The sequence below is a fragment of the Anas platyrhynchos genome, chromosome 1 (assembly GCF_047663525.1).
Source record: "Anas platyrhynchos isolate ZD024472 breed Pekin duck chromosome 1, IASCAAS_PekinDuck_T2T, whole genome shotgun sequence".
NCBI lineage: Eukaryota > Metazoa > Chordata > Aves > Anseriformes > Anatidae > Anas > Anas platyrhynchos.
In genome coordinates this window covers 173043572-173071350 of record NC_092587.1, presented here as the reverse complement: position 1 = coordinate 173071350, position 27779 = coordinate 173043572, and the positions used below count along the sequence as shown (strand labels likewise).

The window sequence follows — 27779 nt, the reverse complement described above, 5'->3', positions numbered from 1 at the left end:
GGCCGGACTGCTCGGGGTTAGGCTGGGCATCGGTCAGCGAGTGGTGAGCAATTGCATTGTGCATCACTTGTTTGTACATACTATTATTACTTTCCTATTATCACCATTGTATTATTATTATTATTATTGTTGTTATTATTATTTTCCTGTCTTATTAAACTGTCTTTATCTCAACTTACGGGCTTCACTTTCCATTTCTCTCCCCCGTCCCAGAGAGGGAGGGGGGGAGGGTGAGCGAACGGCTGCGTGGTGTTTAGCTGCCGGCCGGGTTAAACCACGACAGTTCCCTTTTCCTTTGAGCAAGTATTTTTGTCCACACAGGTAGTTCATTGACACCAGGATTTCTGTAGGAAAAAATCTGAATTTCTTACCTGATTGGTGCCTCTGTCTACATCCAGGTAGTGATATGAAGTGTCTTTTTAGAGAATTTTGTCTATCACTCTGGGACCACATGCAGAAATCATCCTAGTCCACCCCGCAAAGTCATTCCTAGCTTTGTCCTCAACATCCTTCTCCAAAGCTCTATTTGGATAGAGCTTTCACTTAGATGCATGTCCTAGAGGTACCATCCAGGGGGCTGGCACTGTGCTGACATCTTGCTGACAAGCAAATTTACTACTTGAGGATTCATATCTCAAACTCATTACATTTTGTAAGTGTTTGGATCTAGATGGAAATCATGTCAGTTATTAGAACATGTTTTAGTCTTGTAAACACAAGACTAAATACACTGGAGTAATTTCTCATTTCTACATTTCTCATACTGGAAAAGTCATTAACTATTAACATTTTCTATTTTTTATGTTTTATTATTGATGTTTAAGGACAATAGAGTTCCTAATTAAAATAAATAAATAAATAAACATCTAGTACATTGTCTGTTTAAATCAATAATAAGTTCTGTTTCACCAGCATCTAGACAGCACTTCTTAGTGGTCACAACCTCCATGCACACCACCAGACTTTCTTGGCTATCCAACTAGCATGTTTCTTTAACATATGCATTCCATTACTATTCAAATTCTTTCCGTATCTCATTTATTATGCATCTCCACTTACCTATTTTTCCATTACAATATTCTTCCCACCTTGTCATCATAGTGGTATTATAACATATGTCTCATATCACCTCTTCTCTTTTCCTACTCTTAAGTTTTGCCTTTTGCTAGTAATTCATAAATTCATGACATATGTATATATACATATATATATGTATATATATATTTTTTTTTTTTTTCCAGTTGTCTTCTGCTTTCATTCTTCATCCTTAGGAGACATTGATATTAATTACTATTTCAGTTGTCTTTTCATTTGATTCACTATTCTTTCAAAATGCTTATTCAGCCACTCCATTTCTAGCCCAAACTATCATGGATTTATGGGTGTAATTCTAGCCAGATGGTCCTCAGAACATCCAAAAAGAGATGTTATATTTTGTAATATACATATATCTTATTGCCATGCCATTTTGCTGCAATATGGGCTAAATAATGTGTCTGGAAACTGGAAATAATGTGATGCTTTCATGATGACCACTTAAATACCAAAAGGATATCAAAATTCCAAAGACATGAGTGTATCAGATTCAAAATGAAATCATCAAAGCTCACACTGTGTATTATTTTGTTAATAAAGTTCCTAAGGTGCCCCAAATATCTATCTGTGGGCATGACCAAAACTGCCTGAGCCTAGGCATAGCTGAGACAGCAGAACACATGCATTGGATGTTCCTGTCTACTTGATAAAGGACTACAAGTATGCCAGAAGCCCAATAACTAATTACTTTATGAAAAATACAACCACTTAAATAGAAATATTTGGGTGGTTGTTCTAAGATGTCTTTTTTAGATTGAGAGTGGTCTCTACTTGTAAAGCAGGATGAGCAAAAAGATGTAGAAGGCATTATTCAGACAAAAAGATTTTCTACCACAAAGGATTTTCCCCATTATCAGAAGACACACCTTGGCAGTGTTAGGACAACTACGACCTCCTATGCCAACTTTTATTTAATAAGAAGAGGGCAGTGTACCTACATTTAGGAGGAAGTTCTTCACTCAGAGGATGGTGAGGCACTGAAACTGGTTCACCAGAAAAATTGTGGATGCCCCATCCATGGAGTTGTTCAAGACTGGGTTGTACAAGGACCTGGTCCTGGTGGATGACATCCCTGCCTAAGGCACGGCTTGGGGGTGGAACTAGATGATCTTTAAAGTCCCTTCCAACCCAAGCTGCTCTGTGATTTTGTGATATAGGTGTAGGCTAAGAATTCTGAACTGAGGACTTCAGTTATAACCTTGCATTCAAACTTTTCTATCTTGAAAGAAATTGCCTAGTTTGTAAGAAATATTCAGTATTTTTGGATAGAATTTGTGAGCCATCTATTTCTTTACAGACATGTAAAATTAAGAAAAATGAAAGCTTTAATTCACTAGGAAGTAAGGCATATAAGCTGAGGCACTGCAACAACTTTAATATTTGGGGAGGAGAGATAAAAGAATCTACCCTTCAGTGTTGATTTGAAGAATTGCAGATTAAGAGAAACAGAAAGGCATTTTGTTTTACATCAGAAGAAAGCCTTCTTTGTTATAATTAATTAATTAATAACAATAACAGTTTTATTAGTAAGTGGGTAAATGAAATTAATGGATAGTGAAAAAGAAACTAGTTGCTATATATTTCTAAAATCTTTCACTAACACTTAATAAAGAGAAAAAAAAAATAAAAATAAAAAAAAATAAAAAGATTGCCAGTATCAGTAGGTGTATCTGTACAGCTACTGATGAACTTTCTAAAGGGACATTAGAAAATGTATCCATACCACTAGGAGTGACTAGATCTAGGCACTAGTTCTGGTCCAATAGTTACTGAAGCTGGTGGCAATATGATGAAAAGTGTCAGTCATTTTTTTAAAGCTAACATGTCACCTCTCTGCAGAACCAGCAGATTCTTCTGCTATGTTCCTCACTCTTGTGTTGTTACTTAGCTCTGTAATATTTACTGAGCTATCACATATCTTTAGTGCATCAACAGATTACTGCTCAGTGCATTCACTCATTTCTGGGAGAAAATAAGTACATAGATCACATCATACTATACCAGGAAACTGAATGGTATAGTAGAAAAATATTCAAACAGTTGATGTTGCATAAAAAGAGTGTTTTACAGCAAAGAAATCACATGTAAGTGGCTGTACAGATATGCAATAAAGTGATTTCCCACTTTTTGTTAGCCCAGTGCATGTTGTCTGTCAGCACTCAGCAAACAACACTAAGCAATAAAACTTATCTGATAAAGAGGATACAATATGAAGTGTAGTTGTTGCTGTTATTGTTATTGTTACTAATATTGTCATTCTATTGTCATTTGGTGAAAGACTGAATGGAGTTGGTACATGAAGAATGTTGTCTGAATCAAAAGAATTGCCCCTATATTAGCAAGGGTGGAGTTTAAAGCAGAGTCTGGTGAAGGACAATATTGACTTTGTGTATAAAAGATGAATGCAATATATGAAACAAATAAAAGACAAAAGAAGGAGAATACTAAAAATTATTAGATGAATGAATGCTGTAGGAGGAACAAAATATCTAAGGAGGTACTATTTAACCCACTAGGCAATCTGAATCTTTCCAAGTAAGAGTGTCATTCTTATTATATTGTGTTAGATTAGTTTAACCTTTATCTTGTTCCATTACATTATATCAGTACCTATAATGTTATGTCTGCAATCTCTAAACATAAATTCTTGCTTATAGGTGGTTTACCTCAGCAATTTGTTACTAAATCTCCCATTCAGAATGAGTAGCTGCTCTCTCAGCACATTATTTAGGATAATCCAGTTTTTCTCCAAAATCACAAGTTGCTTTCATGGAAGACCATTACAAACTCCAGCCCCAGAGCAGACAACATGCAACCTGTAAAGAGCATGCACAAAAGAATCTTCAGAAAAAGGGGCTAAAAATCCATCCAACTCTTCCATTAATCATATTATATTCCAGTAAGTGTAAGCAAAAAATGTCTACTTAAGAGCTACATTCTTCAGATCATATCTTAGAATAAATATTCTTTGGGTGAAAAGAAACATAAATAAATTTTAAAAGTAAGAAAATACGATAGTATGACATCGTTCTTCAGAAAACTAATTGATCCAAAATAGCAACTACATAACTTTTCTAAGAGAGTTTTCCTGAGTAATATTTTCTTCCACTGATAAAAAAAAAAATGGTACTGGTATCTTAATGTGGAAGCATTTGGAAATTTCCTATTCAATCCCAAAAGTACCCAGGAAAGCTTAGACAGGGACAGAAGTCTATTACATCAGGAAAGATGCAAATTTGAATATTAAACATACACATTTTTCTCCTCAAAACAAAACAACACAAAATAACCAACCAATCTAACAAACCAACCAGGCAGCCAACCAACCAGGCAACCAACCACACACATACACACATATTATTTTGATTTCTATCCAAAACATCCACGAAAATCACTTTTAAGTAATTATAATTTAAAAGAAGAATATAAATAGGGAGTGTTTTGAATTACTTTAACTTAAACTGACATGCTAAAATTAGTCCTGGAAAAGGGTCCCAAGGTGAAATGGAGCACACAATTGATCATAAAGATAACCTTCAAAACCAATTTTTCATTTATGTTTTACTCTTTTTTCTTTCCTTCATTTTTAGCCCTTCTTTCAGTAAGCTGAAACTGAATTCAATAGGCATTAAATTTCTTGATGTCCTTATGTGAAATTGGCTGGATGGTTGCACTTAAAAAGTTGGCATCAACAGCTCAATGTCCAAGTGGAGACCGGTGACCAGTAGTGGTCCTCAGGAGACAGTATTGGGAATGGAAGTGTTTAACATCTTTGTCGGTGACATGAACAGCAGGATCAAGAGCACCCTCAGCAAGGATGCAAGTGACACCAAACTGTGTGTGTGTGGTGTTAACACATTGGAGGGAAGGGATGTTGACAGGCTCAAGAAGTGGGCCTGTGCAAATCTCTTGAAGTTTAACAAGGACAAGTGTTAAATCCTGCACATGGGCTGGGGCAATCCCAAGCACAAATTCAGCCTGGGTGGAGAATAGATTGAGAGCAGCCCTTAGGTGAAGACTTGTGGGTGCTGGTCGATGAAAATCTCAGCATGAGCTCACAATGTGCATGTGCAGTACAAAAAGCCTGCACATATCCTGGGCTGCATCAAAACCTGGCCAGCAGGGTGAGGGATGTTATTTTCCCCTTCTACTCTGCTCTGAGGAGACCCCACCTCGAGTACTGCATTCAGCTCTGGGGATCCCAACATGAGAAGGACATGGAGCTATTAGAATGAGTCCAGAGGAAGGCTGTGAAGATGATCAAAGGGCTGGAGCACCTCTCCTGTGAAGACAGGCTAAGGGAGTTGGGCATATTCATCCTGGAGAAGAGAAGGCTTTGGGGAGACCTTATAGCAGTCTTCCAGTACCTGAAGGGGGCCTACAAGAAAGCTGGGGAGGGACCCTTTATCACAAATTCTGGTGACAGGACATAGAGCAATGGTTTTAAACTCATAAAGGGTAGATTTAGGTTAGATATTAAAAAAAAAAAAAATCTTTACTGTGAGGGTGGTGAGGCACTAGAACAGGTAGCCCAGAGAAGTTGTGGATGCCCTGTTTCTGGAGGTTGAAGACCAGGTTGGATGGGGCTTTGAACAACCTGGTCTAGTGGGAGGTGTCTCTGCCATGTCAGGGGGACATTGGGTGATCTTTACAGTCCCTTCCAACACAAAACATTCTGTATTTCTATGATTCTAGGAGTTTTCTAAACTAGAATGAGTCATTAAATCAGTTCTTAGACTTTAATCTAAATGCAAGAGAACACAGGCCTTACTTTTAAATGATGATTTAATGTATGTTTTCCTTCTTATTGTTGAACCTTTATTCTCTGTTTTTGACATCAAATTTATTTCTATGGAAGCTAACAGTTATGTCACAAATATTCTATCCAGTAGTGAATAAATAAAATGACATCTGTTAGTTTTGGGGACCATCTGTTAGGCCAGGGAATATGGATGTGATGTTAAATTTAAATTATATTAATTATAAGCACAATGGGATGGTATAATGACCACTATAAGGGACTAGTAGCTTTCTGATTTCTCTTTTGAAAAGCAGGAAATGTGGCTGTAACCAAGGGAGTTGCAATGACAAACCTTAATGAAGAGGTTATATTTGAGAAGCACAGAAAAATAAAACAAACAAACAACAACAACAACAAACAACAAAAGCAGCTTTTGTGTGTTCAAGGGTATTGGGCTATGTGTGTATTTGTAGATGTTCATTTATGCAGGCACTTAAGAACACAATGAGCTAGAAATATACACAAAAATATCAGGTAAGTTACTGCAATCTAAGACAGATTTCAAAATATCAAAACCTGGTAGCACAAACCTTTCCTTCAGATACCTTGCTTTTTCACAGTCTGGCACTGTCATTCATTAGTTGTTTTTGATGCCAGCATAATAACATAAGTAAACTTACCATAGCTAAAAATAATGGACAGATTTATGCAGAATATAAATGCAGTGATCAAGAGTGTTGGGGACAGAATGTTGAAAGAAAATATTGCTGCAAAGTCACATTATGTATGATTGTATGTATTATAAAATATATATCATTATATGTTATATTATATTATATATTATATGTGTTATATACTATATATACTCACACATAATATATATATGACATTGAAGTATATCAGTCCTACATATTTTGAAGTGATCCAATTCTGAAGTAGTTTTATTCATGAAGATGACTTTCTCCTCTTCTTTAATTAATAGAAGTTTATAAAGATAGCAAAATGTCACATGGCAAAAAATTTTTAGTTGGTTAGTTATCTGAAATGTGGTTTAGTAGTCTCCCTCTTTCTTTCTGCTCTCTTGTAATTCATCATGTATGCTGGTTAAACATTTTACTTGCTTTGACTTAAGCTTTGTAAGAAATGTAAGGTTCTGTATGGTTTTTGCACTTTATGTTTTCCACAGTTTCTCTTTTTCCTACTTCATATAAGCTCACATATATTTTCCCTATATTTATTTGCATGTAATTATGTCAATTAATTCTATTTTTATTCTCTCCAGTGGCATTCTTCTTTATATACTCTTGTGTAAGAAATACACATTTATAAATCTTCCCTCTCTGCTACCTCTTTCCATATTTCCTTCTACAAAACCCACTAAATTCTGTTAACTCTTTCTTTCTGTTGAATTTTGTAATGGTAAAAATAGCAAGAAAAATGGTGCTTGGGTTAAAATGCCTAACAAAAATCCCTAGGGTTAAGCAAGGTTAAAATGCCTAACAAAACATCACGTCTGTTGCTGTCTTGAATTCCATTCCATCCACACTTTCCTCATTCAGTCACTGTCAAATCCTTTTGCAGATTCCTCTGAGGAAAATAATACTTCTCACTCTTTTTAAAGACATCTTAAACATACTTCAAGTGCTCTGTAAACAATTATAAAAGACATTGGGAATACAATGATTTTATACGCATTGATTAAAAAAGTCAGAATCTGGAGTAAAGTAAGTTTCAATTCATATCTCACCTTACTGAAACCTACACTAGTGACTTCATTTATTTTGTTTCATTGAGTTGAATGGAGAGTTAGATAACAGTTTCCTTTTTCTTTTTTTCCTTTTTCTTTTTTTTTTTTTTTTTAATATATATATACTTTTCAGATATTATTATGAAATACATTCATAACAAAAAGTAATTGAAGGGAAAGAATGGTTCTTTTACTATCTATCTATCTATCTATTTATTTATTTATTTATTTATTTATTTATTTATTTATTTATTATTGTTTAAAGGAAACCAGATCCAGCACATTTTTGCTTGGACAGGTTTGTAACATTTTTGAAAAGAAAAAAGACATTTTTCTATGAAGATTTTTACTTCTATTAAAAGCTTTCCAATAAAGATTTGAATCTAGATTTAGTTCTGACACAGAAACTTAAAGAAAACCTATAAATGCATGATTTATTCTTTGTGATCTTTTGGACCATCCTTTTGTTTTGTTTTGTTTTGTTTTTCTTTTTTTCTTTTTTTTTTCCTCTTAATATCAGAATTTCTGTATATCTTTCATTATTTTTTCACATAATCTCTTGGAGTTTATTGTATGTAAAAGTTCAACAGACACTATTTTAAAGTTATCTGTGATAACATCCAGTTGTACTTTGTAAGGAAATTTTACAGAAACTTGAACAGAGCAATAGACGACAAAATCCTCCTTTCTTTCTTCGCATTTGCTATTGAAAAAAAGTAAAGGGCTAGACTTAAATAATTCTGTGTTCTGAGTCTTCATAACACTTCTAATAAAAAATAATAATCATTTAAAATATATATATATTGCAACAGCACCTTGTTTTTAGCAGTTCTAGCTGAACCCAAGTCTATCATGAAATATTGCCAACTAGAGAACGTGACACCAATCCACAAGGTTGTGGTATGAATTAAAATGTGCTTATAGTAATCTAACTGACCAAAAAAAAAAAAAAAAGTACTTTTTAACAGCTTACAGAGTGTCCTTGTGTCCATACAATTAGTTAAATCATCTAGAAGCCAAAACAAAACAAACAAACAAAAATCTTCACCCATCAGCATTATATGAATCATTCTGAGAAGCCTCTAGGCTAGGATAAAATAACTTGACATAGGTAAAAAAAAAAAAAAAAAAAAAAAAAATAGAAGCAAGTGTTATTCTTAACTATATAGGAATGAATTATAAATAATTCTAAATATCAATTGCAGCTCTTAACTGAATATACATTACATTTTAAATGAATCCTATATTTTTAATTCCTGAACAGTATAAAAGGTGAGGACAAAGAGTGTCACAGTTTTGAAGAAAATTATATTCTCTTCTGATTTTATTTTTGGTGAGACATTTTTTGTTTAACAACACATTAAAGGTTAAGCTGCATTGTCACAGGCAAACATATGCTTTATAGACAAAATGAAGATCAAGAACTGAGATAATAGCATGCTAATATAAAAGCAGAGGACACCTCTCAGGATTCCTGCTGTATCACATTGTAAGCACTATTTTTTCTTAGCCCCTTTACTTTTTAGTGCACACTGTCATGAAATTTTAAACTCCAACATGCTCCTGCTGTCCCATCAACATTTCCTCTTCTCCATATGACAACTTCAAAGACAACTGAGCTTCACTGAGTATTCCACTGCAAAATTTCTTTTTCTATTATGTTCCATAGACTAACAAAAATTAATTTTTCCAAAATTAATTCACTGCTCCTCTGCTGAAAATGAGACTATCTGAAGCTTGAATATAACTTGGCATTAAGCAAGGAAAATTGAAGAATGGTGGTTTTGAGCAAAGCTGTATATTTTTATTTATTTTAATTTTAACTTTTTTGACAATTGAAGCATGATTCCTCCCTTATCAAATATGAAAAGTAAATGTACTCTGTTTCAAACTTTCCCAAAGAGAAGGTATGACAATCAGTTGTCCCTCCCCAAGCCACCTCTGTCTATATTCAGACAAAAATAATATTCCTTTCAGTTTGCTATTAGTTCGTATCATAGAAACACGGAATGTTTTGGCTTGGAAGATACCCTAAAAATCACCCAATGTCTCTAAATTTCATGAGATTTGTGCAGGCCCACCTCTTGAGACTGTCAAGGTCCCTCTAGATAGGAACCTCTAGATATTCCTTCCCTCCAATGTGTTAACCACACCACACAGCTTGGTGTCATTGGCAATCTTGCTACGGGTTCGGTTGGTCCCACTGTTCATGTCACCAACAAAGATATTAGATACCTCTGGTCTCAGTACGGACTCCGGAGGACCACTAGTCATCACTGGTCTCCACTTGGACATTGAACTATTGACGCCAACTTTTTAAGTGCAACCATCCAGCCAATTCCTTACACACTGAGTGGTCTGTCAGTCAAATACATGTCTCTCCATTTCAGAGACAAGGATGTCATGGGGGACAATTTCAAATACTTTGCACAAGTCCAGCCAGATGATGCCAGTTGCTCTTCCCTATCCACCAGAATGCTACTGGATTCATCAGGCATGAACTGCCCTAATTTAAGCCACGTTGGCTGTCACCAATCATCTCCTTATTTTCCATATTCCTTAGAATAGTTTCCAGGAGGATCTGCTCCATGATCTTGCCAGGCACAGAGGGGAAACTGACTGGACTGCGGTTCCCCAGGTTTTCCTTTCTTCCTTTTTAAAAAATGGGGGTTACGTTTCCCTTCTTCCAGTCAGTGGACTGCCATGACTTCTCAAATATGAGTGATAGTGGCTTAGTAACTACATCTGTCTGTTCCCTCAGGATCCTCAGATGTATCTCATCAGGTCCCATGGACATGTGAAGCTTTAGGTTCCTTAGCTGGTCTAGAACCTGATCTTCTCCTACAGTGGGAATCTCATCATTCTCCCAGTGCCTTTGCCTTCTGGGACTTGGTAAGTGTAGCTAGAGATCTTGCCAGTGAAGACTGAGGCAAAAAAGTCACTGAGTACCTCTGCTTTCCCTATATGCTGGGGACAAGTTCTTCATTTTAAAAAAAGTTTTAAAAATTATTTTCCGCCAGGATTAGGCTTCCATTTTCTGCACAATACTACCCTACCCTCAAAAAAAAAAAAAAAAAAAAAAAAAAAAAAAAGGTATAGAAGATTAGATCCTTTTTGATGTAAGTTAAATAATTAAATAGGTTAGGAACAGTAAGTAAGTGTAGCTATGCAAAAGCTGATTATGTATACAAATGTGCAAGAAAGAGAGAGAACACTAACAATTAACAACAACAACAAACTGTGCTTAATGACATGCTTTTTGAAGGACTTCTGTTACGAAGGAAAAGTACACCAACACTGAATGGTGCATTTTTTAACTGTATATTAGCAGTTCTGGCAGAAAGTGTTACAGAAACTCTGCCTTTGTTATCACAGTGCCAAGCCAACTGTCTCAAGGAAATTTCCATCAGAAGTTGCTGGGAGGTAATCAACTACAGAAACATTAAAACCAGCTAAGTACCTTCCCAAGAAAATGATTACATCAAAAATTGTAATGCCAGAATGCACAATATGAATGGACTCTAGCATTCATCCTGAAAGAATTAGCTGTTCAAAAGGTATGTAATGCATTTATTATGGTTTAATTTTTCTCAAACGGTATTTTGATAGAACTAAAAGTTACACCACTATGCTTTTTTTTTTTTTTTTAATAGAAAAAAAAAGTAATATGGCTATATTCTATACTTTGTTCATTGTCGAGATTTTATGACCATATCAAATTAATTTCTTACTGGTTGTTTAAATTATGTTATCACTTCCAGGGGGGGGAAAAAAAAAAAAAAAAGAAAAAAGAAAACAGACCTTTTTCCCATAAGGTCTATGAATTAGGAATGGATACAGAGGTCTTAATTTTGTAATACTGTCCATAATAAGCAAAACTTCCAAGATCTCCCATTCTTAGTATTCTCTGAGACAAGTGTATAAAAATACTTTGAAAGGGAAAATGTTCAATCTTTTTTTTTTTTTTCTCCCCTGGGGTTTCTTGACTGATTAGAGAATGACTGCATTCAAACATACTACTACTCTGTCAGCAGTACTCAAAGATTTGTACTTTCACTGCATGATAAATGAAGTTTACACAGTTTATGTTGTGTGATGACAGAGTCTAGTGATTCAGTGACGTGACTGTGATTTGTAAGTGTCTGATTTGGTTAATCATTAAACCCCATGTAGTCTTAAGGTTTCAGGAATTCTGCACAAACACGGAAATGAGACAGGCAAAATCCTTGGGTGGTCTAAATCATTGTGTAGTTCCATGGAAATAAAGAAAAACATATCAATTTCTACCACCAAATGATCCGTCTGGTAAATATATTTTCCACTTATACATGGTAAAGAACAGATTACTGTTTAAAATGAATCCAGTGGTTTAAAAAATTTAATTCTTGACACATTGATCATATACATTTTCTCTTGCAATGTTGCTTGGCATGCAGTATATGCATAGATATGTATACAAAATAGATGATTATGTCATATTAACTACAGTTTACAGATATGTAAACTTTTTTTTTATATATACAAACAGTTCATCTGTTCTAAAAGTTGATTAGTCAGTTTAGTGATAGTTACAGAAGGTCTGCATCAGGGTGAAGAAATATAAAAGTTTGGTCTTCTCAGTTTCTTAACAGGATATTAAGAAATGACTTGTTCACTGCCTATAAAAATTACTTAAAAACAAGATAGTCCTGAAAGAAAAATGTTATTTCCTTTATCACATAAGAAATATCATCAGCCAATGACTGGACATTGACATTAGAAACCTGAGAACTATAATGCAGTAAAAAGCTAAAATTTCATCCAACTTATACCAAAATTGGATGTTTCTAAACATTTTGTTATGATTCAAAGTAATGATGCCTTGACAGCTTGTTTTGTCTTACAAAAAAAAAAAAATACAGAATAGATAATCTAAATAGTCCCTCCTAGTGTTAAATGCACAAATATGAACTGCATTTGGAAGACGGAGAAAAAAAAAGACAGAATGTCCTCATGCTTAAGGATATAAGCTAAACTTAGCTACTGTAGTCATTAGAAATAATGTTAAAGTAGTGGTAGAGTAACTATTTTCTAATAGATGGTCTGCAGCACTTTTCCATAGTGTTTTTCACAGACATAGTCAAGGTACTTGGCTGGACTAACACCACCTTTCTCTGCAATTTTTTGGTATCAGCACCCATCCTGTAGTCTCAAAGCTCCTAATTGCCCATGACCTGTCAAACACAGGCTCAATGTCCCTATGCCCTTAACTTGATGGTAATATGCATTTATTGACTGAAGAGATAAAAACATGTAGCTTTCTCTATTGGTATGTTTATCTTAATATGAGATCTACCCTCAGGCAAATATTCTAAGTCTCCAAATACCATTTTCAGCTACATAAATAACTCTTACACAGAAAACAATCCATGTTTTCAGACAGTCAATGTCATAAATAAGTGTAATAGGTCACCCTGACAGGAAACATACCCAAGAAACTGCTTTTCTCTTTGAGTGCAAGACATAGAATAATACAATGGCCTTGGTTGGAAGGGACCTTAGAGACCATCTAGTTCCAACCCCCCTGCCATAGGCAGAGAAGCCACCCACTTGATCAGGTTGCCCAGGGCCTCATGTAACCTGGTCTTGAACACCTCCAGGGATGGGACATCCACAACTTCTCTGGGCAACCTGTTCCAGTGCCTCACCATCTTCTTTGAGTGAAGAATTTCCTCCTAATCTAAATCTCCCCTCTTATAGTTTAAAAGCATTCCATGTCATTATCTGACTGAGCAAAAAGTTGCTCTCCATCTTTAAAAAAAAAAAAAAAAACTTTAGGTACTGTGGGTAGTTAGGGTCTGGCGGCCGGAAGATGTCGCACTGTACGGAAGGGTAGAGCCCCTCCCTTGATGAACAGTAGCGCGTGGTCTGTGATGTAATCAAGTGGAAGTGACGTTGTGGGCCTCGGCTATATAACACCATGTGACTCGACAATAAATGCCATTTGCCATCCACCATATCCACCACATTGATGTCTGTGAGCCAATGGACCGAGCGGCCTGGGGTTGGTCGCTGTGCCATTCCTGAACCAGGTCGCCACTGGCCCCTGAAGGCAACAAGGTACTGAAAGGCTGCAATGTGGTCCCCCTTCTCTTCTTTAATATGGTCAGCCTTCTTTTCTTCAGGCTGAACAGCCCCAGCTCTCTCAGCCTTTCTTCATACCAGAGGTGCTTCAGCCCTCTGACATCTTTGTGGCCCTCCTCTGGACCCATTCTAACAGATCAACATCCTTCTTGTGCTGAAGGCCCCAGACTTGGACGCAGTACTCCAAGTGGAGCCTCACAAGAGCAGAGCAGAGGGGGACAATCCCCTCTCTTGACCTGCTGGTCACTCTTCTATTGATGCAGCCCAGGATGAAGTTGTCCTTCTGTGCTGCAAGTGCACACTGCTGGCGCTTGTTGAGCTTTTCATCCACCAGAACCCCCAAGTCCTTCTCTGCAATGCTGATCTAAATTAGTTCTCCCAGTCTGTTCTCATGTCTGGGATTGCCCTAGCCCAGGTGCAGCACCTTGCACTTTGCCTTGTTGAACCTGGTTCACATGGGCCCAGTTCTCCAGCATGTCCATGTCCCTTTGGATGGCATCCCGTCCTTTTGGTGTATCAAGTGCACCACTCAGCTTGGTGTCATCTGCAACCTTGCTGAGGGTGCACTTGATCCCACTGTTTATGTCATTGATAAAGATAGTAAATAGTAGTGGTCTCAGGACAGACGCCAGTGGGACACCACTCATCACCAACCTCCACCTGGATGTGAAGTCATTGATCACGACTCCCTGGGTGCAACCTTTAAGACAATCCCTTATCCACTGAATGGTACACTCATCTCTCCAGTTTGGAGATCAGGATGTTACATGGAACTGTGTCATAGTCCTTTCAGGATTCCAGGTGGATGACAACATTGGTCAGTCTTCCTTTCTCAGCTGATGCAGTCACTTCATCAAGTGAAAACAAAAAGCTACCAGTTTTGTAAGGCACGATTTGCCCTTGCTGAAGCTGTGGTGGTTGTCTTAGATCACTTCTTTGTCTTGCACATGCCTTGACATTGCTTCCAGGAGTATCTTTTCCATGATCTTCCCAGGCACAGAGGTGAGCCTCACCAGTCTATAGTTTTCCAGGTCCTCCTCTTATCTATAGGTTAGTGCCCAGTGCACCCCACCAATAAGCACAGTCAGAAACCCATGAAAGCTTAGGGGTCCTAAATCAGTCATAAAAATAACCTAAGCAAATATGTCATGAATACTCTTCCTTTTAATGCCATGACTAGCATTCCTATTTCTGGACAAATTACTATATATATTTCTCTTTTCTTGTTTGTTTCTATATCAAGGAAAAAAAAATGAAGGAAAAACAAACAAACAAACAAACAACAACAAAAACAGCCCTATGGTATCCACAAAATATTTTCCTTTATATATTTGTTTATATTTAATTCTGGAATATTTTTCACATATGTGTTTTTAAATGTCTTATCAACAAAAAGTTATCAACAAAACTTAACATTTAATCTCATGCCTTCTAACCTCTCACTCACACTTGTTAACATTCTCTCAGTTTCTCAGCAAACAAATGTGTTGAGAAACTGCAACTATTCTGTAGAAGTTTCTTTTGTAACTTGAGCTGCTAAAAAGAAGTGTTGATATGTGGGGTTTATAGTTTGTCCCTTGCTTAGAACATCATGATTGCACAAAGAAGAATATTCAATTGAATACAGATTCAAAGGAATAAATTAACATCTTAAATGATGGCAGTCCAGATGTCAGTATTACCTTCATGTAAACAAAATTGTACCAAATGGAATGAAATTTATTTGAATTAAATTAAATTATCCATACAGAATTCCCATATTAGAGTTTACTGTTCTCAGTCATCAAGCATATTCCCTTTTCCTATAACTCTTATTCTTGTCCTCCATGTGCCCCTCTTTGCATTCACTTTTTATGTCACATTCTCTTCTATTCACTTTTATAGGTAATGTGATACTTTTGTCCCACTCTATCTGTACTATTGTTTTCCTGCTCTAATAATTTTTGAATTTATATTGAAAAATCTTACCAAAAATAATGAAGAGCCAATCTCTGCTTTGCCACCTTGCAAAATCAAATATATATATATATATATATATATATATATATATATTTTCATTCATTGCAATTGTTTCCTTATTTCCTTACCCTCCTGTATATTTAAGAACTGATCTAGAAAACTTAATCTTATTACTCTTTCAGTAAAATCAGTGGGCCTTACACTAAAAGCAAAATAGCTTTAAAGTTTTTGCATTAAATAAAGCATTATTGCCTTAATGAAAAACTGTAGAAGTAAGCATATATTTAAATAAATGTATTGCTGACTTAGGTCCATAGTTTCCACCTCAAATAATTTGCTAGAGCCATAAATAATAAGAAAGAAGAAAACATTGCTTAAAGAATTTTGTGCTCTCCTACATGGTGGATCAGCAACTAGTAGTAACCTTAATGTGTTGCTCACTGTAATAGGAAGAGGCAGCATATGCAGAATATGTTATTTAAATGTATTGAGCTTTTTTTTTTTTTAATAAAATGATGGGAAAAAAAAAAACTTAAATCATATTTTACAGTATCTTTGCGTGTTATTGACTGGCAATACTGAAACAAATCTTTTTACAAATGCTTGAAGTACTCATCTATCATACAAGGCTCAGGCAAGTCTCATAAGACACATTTATGTATCGTTGATGAAGGGCTAACTATCAAATGATCTTCTATCTATCTAAATTACTGCAATGAAACTGTAAAATGAACATGTGAAAAATACCATATGATATTCAATGTCATACAGTCCTAGTAAGTGATCCTTTCACATCAATTGCAGTACCAGATGCTTAAACTGTAACTGGGCAACTCTGTCCTAGCTTGTTCTATCCTTACATTTCTCATCCTGTAATGATGAGGCAGAAAATTGTACTGCTGTATCTTGTTCTAAGACTTTCACAAGGTTCTCTTTGAGGGGATCCTAGTTTTCTACAATCAAGACAAGTTGTGTGTTCAGCATTTTAGGGAGTCTTTAAAGTGCAGCAGTAGGTGTAATAATTATTGATAGAAAGAAAATAGGGTCTTCTCTCTGCCTCATCCTATTAAACATTTTGCTGGGAGCCTGAAACCTATAATACTGCACCTTGTGATGTCTGTTGACTTAGACCTTGCACCAATCGATAACACAGATGACCACACTGAGAAACCTGATGCTCCAAAGAAAAGACTGTGCCAAGGGGTTATCCCAGAAGCTATATGGTTTGCATTTGGACAGTCACACGTATACCAATTGTATATTAAGAAAGCAGTGACTAAATATTGCTACTGCTGTTACTCTGATGTAGAATAGAACAGAACAGAACAGAACAGAACAGAATAGAATAGATCAGTTTGAAGGGACCTTCAAACATCATTGTGTCCAACAGTCTGAGCTCTTCAGGCCTAACCAAAAGTTAAAGCATTTTTAATAAGGGCATAGTAATAAGGGCTCTTGAACACTGACAGGCATGGGGCACCAACCACCTCACAGGAAGTCTGTTTCAGTGTTTGACCAGCCTCACAGTAAAGAAATTTTTCCTAAACCCCAGTCTGAACCTCCCCCGGTGCAGCTTTATGCATTTCCCATGTATACTGTCGTTGGTTACCAGAGAGAAGAGACAGGCACCTTCCTCTCCAGTTCCTTTCCTCTGGAAGTAAAGAGCAATGAGATTACTTCTTAGCCTTCTTTTGTCCAGACTAGACAACCCAAGTGTCCTCATCCTCTCCTTATAGGACATGCCTTCCAGTCCTTGTACTATTTTTCAACTTTCTCATACTGAATTGAAACTCCTTGAACAAACTAGGAGACCACTAGCATATGAGAATGGAATAACAATTCCCTTTGAATTCTAAGTTTTCACAATTAAAGTTTTCATAAATTTATTAAAAACATGTCTGTTTGACAGAGAACTTCCATCGCTGCCTTGAAAAGGAAGTTGCTGTGTTGCTTGTGTATCTTCCATGTCACCTTTTCAAATACTTGTGTTTAAAGTTGCAAGCTGTCATGCTTATCCTCTGCAGAGCCGTGATCCTCTTACCTAGGATTTATGCACAATTGCTTTTGCAGTTTTGAGCATGAGAAGAATAAAATGCTAATGCCACTTTTCTCATGAAACAGCAAATAACATTTACAGTCATGAGTCACAGCTTCAAGAAAACTGAACAGGGAGAAAAAGATAAACAAGAAAATATTCTTACTGGAATTGTTCAGTATCTAAATTCAGGAATGTCAGTTTCTTCTCCTCCCCTACACCCTCCTTCTCCCTTTGTCTGCTCCATTGCCTGGACACCATGTGTCCATTCAGCAGTAGAGAGAACTGCATAGCAAGGGTTGTAAGAATTGTGAACAGAAAGGCCACAGTGTGAAATGAAAGCTTGGCTACATAATTAATAAGCTTTTTATATAAGACAATTCTATCTTGTTGGACATAACTGAGCTAACAGTTACTGTTGAAATGAAAAATTATAACATAATAAATAAATAAATAAATAAATAAATTGAGAGAAAAATAATAACATGCCTGGTTTAACAACTGTAGTACCTGAACATCAGTATGGGATTGAGATTTAAAGGGGAGTTGCAGTAAAGTTATGACAAGAAATTCTCAGATATTTATCATTTTTCTTATTTAATGTTCTCATATTTCTGGCTGGTTGGGTACAAATTCATGACTGATTCATGTAGAATATCAACTGTTTTCATAGTGTATTTATAAAATACTTCTAATGGCTTATCATGGAATATTTTGCTTTTTGGTTAAAAAAAAATCAATGCAAAAGTGAGAATGAAAATGAGAGAAAACACTTGTCACTTGTTCAGAAAGCTTTTAAACTGTATTTTGTATTCATGATAGCGCTTTTTTTTTTTTTTTTTCTGTCACTGTGTCTACCCTTCTTTCAGCAGGACCAAATCTAGCAATTACATTGCAAAAAATAATACACTGCCTCACAGTTCACATATTACCAGGGGAACTGGCAGGATATGATTTGCAAAAGTGCTGAGCTCATGTAACAAGCAAAGTCCATGATTGCCATACCTTGAACACATCACAAGTTCTGCTGTAGATTCTGAAAAAGTGTGTTGTCAATATACCAAATAAGGCATCAAAATTAGAAACTTTTGTCCTTTTTCCACTTTAACTTCCTATTTGTGAAATGGGGATAACACAGCTAAATATTTTACAAGAATACTGTGAAAATACATGCATTATTTTCTAAAGGGCACTGTACTGACAATGACAATAATTCTCCATAAGAAAATTAATTATTGTCCAGGACAGAACAAGTGTTAAAATAACATGCAGAAACTGAGATGGTCATCAGAATACATCACAACTTCTCACTGATATTCATTCATCTATTGAATGAATATTCAATAGGCAGAAGAAATGGAAAAATTGGTCAGTGGACAAATTTTTTGCATTTACATAACCAAAAGTCGGTTTTAAACACAAATGTTTCTGCAGTAACTAATAATGGAAGATGAAGGAAATAGCAGAGGGATCTTACAAAGTGTATAGAATGAGCAGGAAAATAGAAAAAAAAAAAAAAGAGAAAATCTGTATTGATATTTGGTGCTTACTAGCAAGTTAAAATTGCTCAGTACATATAATCATGAACATTTCAGTTTTCCATATATACTTCTAACATCAAAATAGGGCCCAGAAAACACATCTTTAAAATACCAATTATATATATAATATAAAATATAAAAGTATAAAAAACTATATGAAAGTATATATAATACTATATAAAAGTATTTTTAAAACTATATAGAAGTATATACATATATACTTTTAGTCAATTGTCTGTCTTTCTTTAGAAGAAAGCCATACCACACACTATGGTATGGCTCTGTGAATTTATTATTTACCAAAATGGTATAGGAGTGAAATTTTTAAATGAAATATGTACAACAGCCTACCCAGCCTTAACTGGCCTATGAACTTATCAGTACAAAACCAAAACGATCTGTTTTTAAGAGTACAGAGTTGATTGAGCTAGATAACACCTGGACTCTTTAATTCCCAAAGTTAGATTTTTTATTTTTTTTTTTTCTGAACAATATTCAAATACTTTCACCTGGATTTCAAAGAGTATGAAGTTATTGTGTCAGCTTGACATCATTTATTTTTTTTTTTACTATTTCCTTCTTAAAGAACTATGAAAACATTATTTTATATTAATGAAAGTATGTAGTATTTTTATACATATGCCCTGAAGTATTTGCCTTTTACTATTTAGAAACACTCTGCCCTATAGACAGATGTGACCGTCAAATTCAATGCCTGCAGCACATTTGCTGACCTTCAGCAAGCTCTGACTTTTTTATGTTGCAACATTATTTTGTTTTATTATTTTAGCCAAAGAGAGTAGTCTGTGATCAGCAAAGAGATGCTTTTATCTTAATCATTGATCCCATATTCATAAATATTCAGATTTTCAGTCTCCCAGGAACACTGTTCAGTATTTCTTGTTATCGAAATAAAGCAATGAAATCATTTCAACCAAAACTCGATAAAGCTGATAGTCCCATTACATTAGTAGCATAAGATCTTTTTTGTTTGTGCTTGTTTAATGTTTGTCCAATTCCAAGCTTTCAAGCTACAAAGCTTTCACATTAAATGTATCTCCATTTAATTCATGAGGAATACTTAAAAGGTATCAGACCTTGAATTTTCTGTATCTGGAGGGAAACATTTTATTTATTCTTACTACCACATTCTGGTAGTGTTGGCTAGTGATTAAACATGTCAGGAACCAAGAAACAAGTCAATACATAAAATAAATAAATAAATAAATAAGCCAATCAGTCTGATGCTATTTATTAGTGTCAGTGAAACCTGACACTAATATAAAACTGGAATAATATCATTAAATTTAATAGATTAAAACTGGTACTTAAAACAATTTGCCCATAGTGTCTTGGAAGTGAAGAGAGGAAACTAAAGTACTTTTCAAATCATCTCCATAGAAAACATGAGTATGGAAATGGAATTCTTTATGATGCAGTGAATACAACAAGTTATCTTAATTCCTTCAAGTCACAGGCCTTCAATTTATCATGCTCAGAAGCTATCTATTTTTTATAATTATATATGCATTAGAATGAGAATGCTTAAAACATAATGATGACTGTGACTTTGATAATCTCTTGCAGGAAAACCAAATTATACATTTTTACAATTTCTTATTTCTTTGTACATCAATTTCACACAAATATTAAGAAGAAAATCAAATAAAATGTAAACTAACACAAAACAACCTTATTGTTCTTATAATAATAAGTAAAGTGGCAAAGGAAAAAAAAAAAAAAAGGAACATTTGCATTCTTAAACTCTGGTGTTTCAGGTTATGCCGTTAATTCAAAACCAGGACACTGCCTGGACTAAGAATTTTTTCTTTGCTTATTTTTTCTGTTGTTTAAAATAGAAAAGTATTAGAGAGCATCCAAAGAAGGGATGTGAAAATGGTGAAGGTCTAAAGGGGAAGGTGCATGAGGAGCTGCTGAGGTCCCTTGGTTTGTTCAGCCCAGAGCAGAGCAGGCTGAGCGGAATTCTCATGGCAGCCTGTAGCTCCCTCACGAGGGGAGCAGAGGGGCAGGCGCTGAGCTTTGCTCACTCGGGACAGCGACAGGACCCGAGGGAACGGCATGGACCCGGGATAGGGGAGGATCAGGCTGGGTGTAAGGGAAAGGCTCTGCACCCAGAGGGTGATCGGGCATTGGGACAGGCTCCCCAGGGAAGTGGTCACGTCACTGAGCCTGCTGATGTTCAAGAAGTGTTTGGACAATGCTCTCAGACACATGGTCTGATTTTTGGGTGGCCCTATGTGGAGCCAGGGGTTGGATTCAATGATCCTTGTAGGTTCTTTCCAACTCAGGATAGGAGTGATGATTCTATGTAAGATCATCATAAGATCTAGATCAGGATGAACCTACAAAATATCTGTCCAAGTCACATTGTCTTGATAAATATAAATTGTTTGAAGTTGGGAGAGAGAAAGAAAGGACACACTATACATATTTTGAATTTTTCATATTATATTTCAATATACAAAATCACACAGGTATGTTATAGGCATATGTAATACTTTCTCCTCTACTAAAATTTCTGTAAGAATGATTATAAGATTTGAAATATTAAGGTCATAAGTACCTTAAATATCAGAAGTAAAGGAATTGTGCACTCTGAATTTTATACACATCAATCATCTCTTTATTTTCCAAGTGCCTCAGCATATTTTCCGGGATGTTCTGCTCCATGATCTTGCCAGGCACAGAGGTGAGAGTGTCTGGCACAATCCAAGAAAATGAAGATTTCTTTTCATGAAGAAAATGGCAACAGAATGATTATATAATTAATCAAATTAAGTTGTTTCTGATAACTTTACTTCTCACCAGTAGGATTTATCAAATGTCCACTTATTAAATGTGGTTTATTTTCATTTGTTGGGCCTTTTTTTACAACTTTCCTAGGAATTGGTAAAGTAATGAGAATAACTACAGACACCTCAGCTTTCCCAAACTATGTTAATATCCTATGAATGAAATTTGTTACACTGTTCACATGTAGTTAGTAGTATAAATGCATGCTTATGTATGAGACAAAAACTGAGTGCTAATGACTTTCTAAAATTAAAAAGTGCATATTTATAAATTGTATATATACCTCTTTCTAGAAATTATACATAGCAAATCAAAATTTCTCTTAAAATAGAGAAATCTTTTCACTAGATAACTGGACATACAGGATTTTAAAGTGAAAAATAACTTATGTGAAATTGTGCTTTACCTATCTAATCTTATAGCACATATAATTATCAGCATAATATCTGAAAGTTATACAATCATTATGGATTTTTTTATCCTTATAATGCAATACATATGGAGAGCATTAAATCTCCCATTTTACAGATGAAAAAAAAAAAGGAGCACAAAGAAGATTACCACTTGCCTAAACTGACATGGCTGATCTGTGGGTACACTGGGAACTATAAAATTCTTAACAGTATGGTCCCTTTTATGGATAAAAACTTCTATAGATTACTTTTGCTATTTCATAAGTATGGCATATGAAAATAAATTACGATGTTGCAAATAGAGCTAAATAAACACAGCAAGAAGGGAAGCAAATATAAATGCTTGATTCGTGCATAGTGCAGATTTTATACAATTTCATTATCATATAAATAGCTCACATATATAATCTTTCGTGTGTTAATTCTGATAAATGTTACAGTAAAAATTAAGATTAATTGAGGCTGCTTTGAAAGATTTGCTAGGAGTTATATCTGCAATACTTTTTAGCCTAGTTACATTATGTTCTGAAAAGTTTCAGTATTCTATTATTGATTTACGATATCTACTTACTTGTATTTTTATAGACTGCTAAACTGTATAAAATTGCTTTTTTCAGTCAACTTTTGATGCTTAGAATTTTTTTACTTTTTTTTTTTTTTTTTTTTTCAGCTATCTGCTAGACTGAATTACTAAGTGTTTTGGAAATTAATACATGATTGCTGAGAAGAAGCATTAAATCTGCATAAACCTACAAAGGTTCACAGCTAAAATGGGTTACAAAAAGAAATTGAAGGGCAAACATTATTTGTTGTCATTGAAGGACAGTAGGTTTTCTATCAGTCACAAAGGTATCTAGGGATATATTAATTCTTCCTTTGGATCTTACACATGCTGATGTACTGCATACTTTTCTATGTAGATATAGATTCAAATAAGGTAGTTGAGAGCAAGAAAGAACTTTATATAGCATATTTAATGAAATATGAAGTGATACACTAGGAGTATTTTTTTATTTTTTTTTTTAGTGACTTACACCTGGTGAAGACATTTTGTCTTTGAAAAGTGAAGGAGAGATGGTTTTAAAATATAACTACAACAAAATGTTATCATTTTACTCTCACTTTGCACAGATTTACAAAACTAACTGTTATATATGTTAAACTATGAAAAGCACATTTCAGTATGAGAACCTTTAATTTCACAGCTGTACCAAGCCTTTCATAGCCCACAAAAAGCTTTGTGCCATGCTACTGCATCATGAAAAACTATGACCTAAATGATTTTTTGGGGTATCTCCATTTACATCAGTAGATTATATCAGAATCTTCTTGTACGCTATTGTCTTTCAGCTGCAGTTCAGCATTTGCAAATTTTCACAACAGGAATTAAATAAATTTAGATATCCTGTCTTCTGCATTTACCTTTTCTTCTCCTACATACTGCTAATTTTCTTTTGAATGTCATTCACCTAGTTATGTTAGATTACTACAAGCAAATCAGATTTTCTTTTATGGGATTAACTGCTCTGCTGCCTTGGTGTTCTCTCTGAAAGAAATGGGCACAGTGTATCTTCAGCCAAGAGTGCCAAACTCAACAATGCTCATCAATGAAATTCCCCAGAAAACTTAATAAAATATGAAAAACATTTATCCCATTTTCAGTGAATAAATGAAAATGTCCCAAATGTTAGCATCATACTTTAAAATCACACAATAACATATTAATGAATAGAGCTATTCTTTGTTGTTACTTTGCTCTCTTTAGAATTCTATAATGCATATCATGCAAGTGTTCCTCTGGGATGAAACAGCAATAAATCTTTAATAAACTATGAACAACATTTCAGTCTGAGTGACAAACACTTTGCTGCAAAAGTGTTACTCGATAAATTATATTAAAAATAAACAAACGAGAAGATATTATTAAAAGTTTGCCTCTTTTTTCCAGATAAGTCTCATACTAGAGTTTGCTTAGAATTAAGCACCAGTAAATCTTTAATAAGGTATGAATGAATATACCAATCACTTGAGAGTTATTGACACATCAATATCCATAGAATAGTATCTTATTAAACTATTGCAGTTCCTTCCTTGATAGACATTATATATTCAGTATTAATAATGCATGAGCATTTTTAATTCATTTCTCTTGTTACAGCCTGTCCTTACTCCTGCAGCAACATTATTAAAACCGATTTTATAAATATCATTTTCTCAAGATACATATGTTAAATGTGACTGGTACTGAAGAGTTGTAAATGTAGCTGAGCTTAAAATTCCCAATTTATTACTGATAAATAATACATAGCTTAACAAGTATGTTGCACTTAAACTTTTGTTGTTGTTGTTGGTTGTTTGTTTATTTTTAACCAGATTGACTCAGAAGGAAGGAGAAAGCTCTGTCTTTTACAGGTCTGACCTGTATTTGTACATTATTAGTTTGCAAAGATCAGGGAGCTATGCAGGTGTGATCTTTTTGTTTTGACATTTGGCTTCTGAGGGTTCTTATGGCAGCAGCATCCACATCTTTCTTACACTCTCACATGTCAATTGTTGTTATATTAAAGTCATGCTCCTAATCTAATTTAGAGTACCACATCCCTCTGAAGACAGGGAAAACTCTGTTCCATTTGGCTTTTGTCTTCACCTGACACAATGCCACTCACAATTGTTTTCTACCAGACCAAAACGCTGAAAGGTTCTGCAGTGGCATTGCCTTGATGTCCTCCCAAGTCAGTTGGACAAGCACAGAAAGCAGCTGTGTTTAGAAATGAGACAGTGAAAGAACTGTATTTTGGAAGTAGAGATTTATACCACTTTGCAGAATTTAAGGTTCCACAAAATGAGGGAAGAGCTGTACCTACAACCTGCACTGGTACACTGCACAACAGTGAATCCAAGCAATTTTTGTTAATCACTTGATGTTTTTAATTCATAAATGTCAAATCATTTTACAGTTATTAGTGAATGATTTCTTTTGAGACTTGAGCCCAAGTAAAAGGTAATCATCATTTCCTGAAATCACTGATAAAGACACTGAAACTTGGTGATATGCTGTGATTGGCTTGTATACCCACTGTAGTCTCTGGCAGGGCTTGACCACTTGAAAGTATTACTGTGCTTTTTTCAAAATGTACTTTTTATTTCATGTTTCAGTAGATGATTTAACACTCTTTTAGAGATGTACTTAAATTGGAGGATCAATATTATGAGATGGTTTTGTCACTAATATTGGTTTTGATAATCACAGAATGACAGAATCACAGTATGACCAAGGTTGGGAGGGACCCCTGAAGATCATCTGGTCCAACCCTCCTGCCAAGCAGGATCACCTAAAGCACATTGCTCAGGATGACATCCAGGCAGGTTTTGAATGTCTCCAGAGAAGGAGACTCCACGACCTCTATGGGCAATCTGTTCCAGTGCTCTGTCACCCTCACAGTAAAGTGCTCTCTCATGCTCAGATGTAACTTCCTGTCTTCAGTGGTGATATTTAGGTGTTCAGCTGGAGTCCTTCTAAACAGATGGATTCCAAACTTTGAACACATGACAAAAGGACAATTTTAGGGTGGAAGATAAGTATAAGGACAGATACAACAGGAAGGCTTCTGGACAGTGGCCTGAATTCCAGCTGAAGTCTGGTCATCCACGGTGTACCCCAGGAGGAAATACTGGGGCTATTGCTCCTTAAAATCTTTACTAATGACATGGATGATGGGACCAAGTGAACCTTATGCAATGTTACACAGCAAAAGTGGGAGAAATAGTTTACATAGCAAATAGTTATTCAGAAACATTCAGAGAGACCTCAACAGGCTGACAAAATGGGTTAACAAGAACCTCATGAAGTTCAGCAGTGGGAAACACCAAGTCCTGAACATCTGGAAGAATAACATGGAACACTAGCACAGGCTGGTAACAGGTGAGGTAATCTTTCCTTTCTCTTCAGAAACAGTGAGACACATCTGGAGTGTTGAGTCCAGTACAGGGCTCTGTAATGAAAAGAGACATAGACATAATGGAGCAAGTCCAGCAAAAGGCCATGGAAGTGATTACAGGAATGGAGAATGACAGTTGAGACTTTTCAACATGGAGAAGAGTATGCTCAAAGGGATCTTATCTATCTATATAGATCCCTGATGGCAGGGAGCAAGAAAGACAGAGTCACATTCTTCTGAGTGGTGCTCAGTGAGAGAACAAGAGGTAGTTGTCTCAAATAGAAATACAAGAAATTCTACTTAAACATCAGAATGAAAAAAAAAATGTTTTGCTATTGTTTGTTTGGTTGGTTGGTTTGTTTTGTTTTGCTGTGAAGTTGCTCAAACATTGGAACAGTTTCTCAGAAGTTGTAGAGTCCCCATTGCTGGAGATATTCAAAGTCCCACTGGACATAGTCTTGAACAATGTTCTGTAGCTGATCCTGTTTTGAGCAAGAGGTTGAATTAGATGTCCTCCAGAGGTGCCTTCCAATTTCAACCATTTTGTGATTCTGTGACATAGCAAGCAAGTTGTAATGAGACTACTTTTAATAGTGATACATGTTATGTATAGTATATATTATTTTATTAACTATGTAAACACAACTGAGAAAGATATTTTTTCAGTTTACAGTCAAAAGGTATAATTAGAACAAGCAACCCAGATCCATCAGCAACCATTAGCAGAGATACCTCAGAAGAACAAGAGAAATGAAGAGACTGCTTTGTTATCTCTATTCTGCAATCATTGAGAGATCCTATTGGGACTTCAACCCTTTAATTCAGATTATTTCTGAAATCGAAGAATACTGTAAAGTCACTAAAATCTGTTTTATTCTTCTAATGACATTCCTCAGCTGTCTAAAGATGCCTTATATTTACACTATTGTATAATGTTTAAGCTCTGCAAGCCCTGGTGAATTAAATAAAAAATTGTAAGACACAATGCTGCCCATGATATTTTTTACATGATTAAATCACATTTAGGTCTAGTAAAGTATTATGAGGATCAATTCAGTAGCACCATTGACATAGGAATAAAATGAATATCAAAGGGATGGCAACCTGAACAGTGAGAAGTAGACATGGCAATCAAAAGAACAGTTATGACCTGTGTAGTGCTCTCCTCAGTTAGCTCCAAGATGTTTTTCTTTCAAAATTTTAAGATTTCAGAAAAATCCTCTGTTACAGACAGCTCAGATGCAAAACAAGCTCATTTTGATTTACATTAAATCTCAAGCTATTAGTCTATCCGTTGTGTTTTCTATTTCTGTCATAGGAATATCTGAGTAATGGATTAAATATATATATATTAATCAAGCTTTTAAGACAAA

At 35.2% G+C, this 27779-nt stretch overlaps 1 long non-coding RNA gene across 1 annotated transcript; it reads left to right on the top strand.

Moving 5' to 3' along the window:
• Window positions 1-27357, top strand: LOC101798818 (uncharacterized). Its single transcript, XR_003501406.3, has 4 exons — window positions 1-43; window positions 10345-10475; window positions 10959-11140; window positions 27073-27357. It is a non-coding gene; the product is annotated as an uncharacterized lncRNA (long non-coding RNA).
• The last annotated feature ends 422 nt before the right edge of the window (window positions 27358-27779 follow it).